Below are 2,156 nucleotides of genomic sequence, written 5' to 3' on the forward strand. Positions count from 1 at the left end.
TGATCGATGACTTTGAATGGCGGAAAAGCTGAAATGGGTTCGCTACGGTCTTCGAGAGATAGCATCGAAGGGTACATGAGAATGCATGGACTATTGTCGTATCGACGTTTCGGAAGAGCTCGGTCGCTACGTAGCGACCGAGCCAACGAATGCTCGGTCGCAGCGTAGCGACCGAGCTTCAGCTCGAGCTCGGTCGCTACGTACCGACCGAGCTTTGGCTCGAGCTCGATCGCTACGTAGCGACCGAGCTTTGGCTTGAGCTCGGTCGCTACGGAGCGACCAAGCCTCGGCTCGAGCTCGATCACGATGTAGCGACCGAGCGGAACGAATGCTCGGTCGCTACGTAGCGACCGAGCTTTGGCTTGAGCTCGGTCGCTACGGAGCGACCAAGCCTCGGCTCGAGCTCGATCACGATGTAGCGACCGAGCGGAGGCACACTCGGCGTAGCGCCCGAGCTCCGGCTCGAGCTCGGTCGCTACGTAGCGACCGAGCGGAACGAATGCTCGGTCGCTACGTAGCGACCGAGCGGAATGGATGCTCGGTCACTACGTAGCGACCGAGTGGAACACGCGTTCGGTCGCTGCGTAGCGACCCTTATCGAGCTCTTGTCCAATGTCTCATGTTTCCTCCGCAAAGCTTTTCGTAAGGAATAATCTATTTTGAAAACGTATTAGTCGAAGAAGGTTTTTCGTTTTCTTCTTTGGGGATTTGGACGTTAACTTCGTCGTAACCGTTTTCAAACCCAACAGAGTTCAAGATATTTTCTGTTTTGCAGTAGATGATCTATCTCTCCAATCCTAAGCTCTCGTCATTCAATGGTGGCTTCTTGCCTCCTCCAAACTAGGTCTCAAAGGTCTATAGGCAAGTCTGCCTCTAAAACAATACAAAACCCTAATAAATAGCCTAACAGGCGGCCAGGGACTAATGATGTAATTATTGAGACTTTTCTGGAACTTGAAATCTTCTAATTTGTCATTAACTCTTGGATGGCTTCATAATCGATCGATACGAGGGACTTGCCTATCGGTCGATATTAAGCTGCGACCGTCGACCATCTCCTTCTTCCAGCGAAACTCAAAAGATCTCTAAATAGCTCCAAATATATCATTTCTTTGCAAATAGTACATAGACCTGTAAATACTCTAAATAGACTCTATATAATAATAAATGTATCTTAAAACACTTATAAACCATGGCTAATAGTAGGTAAAATCTATGGTCTATCAAGTGGGTATCTTGGAACATTGTTGGCCACCAAAAGTCGGCTTGTGGGTATCTTGGAACATTGTTGGCCACCAGAAGTCAGGAATGGAATATAGATTAGAATTTGAGAATGGAATATCGGTTAGAAGTCAGGAATGGAATCTGAATGTTGTTTGCTGGTATGTCTGTTGGGTGCTTCCAAAGGTTGTATGAATTTGCATGTTGTTTACTTGATTGTCTGTTGTGTGATTGTATTTAGGTAAAGTAAGACAATGTCGTTTGTGTGGGTACCGAAATTTGCACTGTCGATTTGCGTTTAAATTAGGAAACTAGGAAAACCCTAATTTCCCAGAGGTCCCGGAGAACTGTTAATACCACACGCTAAGGAATCAGAACACGAGATATCAACGACAAAGTACAAAAATCGTAAAAAGAGAGCAAAATAGATTTTATTCCGAATCCGTATTTGATCGTTACAACAAGGTATAAGTCTGGGCTCGAGAGCTGTCGGCGAGATTCCTAGTTCTAGCAACCCTAAGACGGCTAAACCTAATTGAGTCACAGCTCGAAATAACAAAAACGGAAATATGCCTAAATCGCTCTAAGTGCTAGGTTTGCTCCGAAAAAAGTCTCTCCCCTTGCATCTCGCCTAGGACTCCTTATATACTGGCTCCTAGGTCGGTTTACGCATTTCCTCTTATGCCCTTAAGCCGTCATAGCATAAAAATGGAGATATTCCATTTTTTCCGATCTTTGTAATTATCTTCAAAATTTCGAATTTATCCGCGGAAACTTGACATATATCTTTCCTTGTGAACCAATCGTAAACCGTCATGCGGCTTACGAGCTGTTGGTTAAGAAATCATAAGTTGGGCCTCGAGTCATGTTTTAGGTCCCTTTGGGCTGTCTTCTGACTCGAAGCGTTTATTACGGCTTCTTTCGATAAAGAACGA

This window comes from Brassica oleracea, chromosome C5, assembly GCF_000695525.1.
Source record: "Brassica oleracea var. oleracea cultivar TO1000 chromosome C5, BOL, whole genome shotgun sequence".
NCBI classification, from domain to species: domain Eukaryota; kingdom Viridiplantae; phylum Streptophyta; class Magnoliopsida; order Brassicales; family Brassicaceae; genus Brassica; species Brassica oleracea.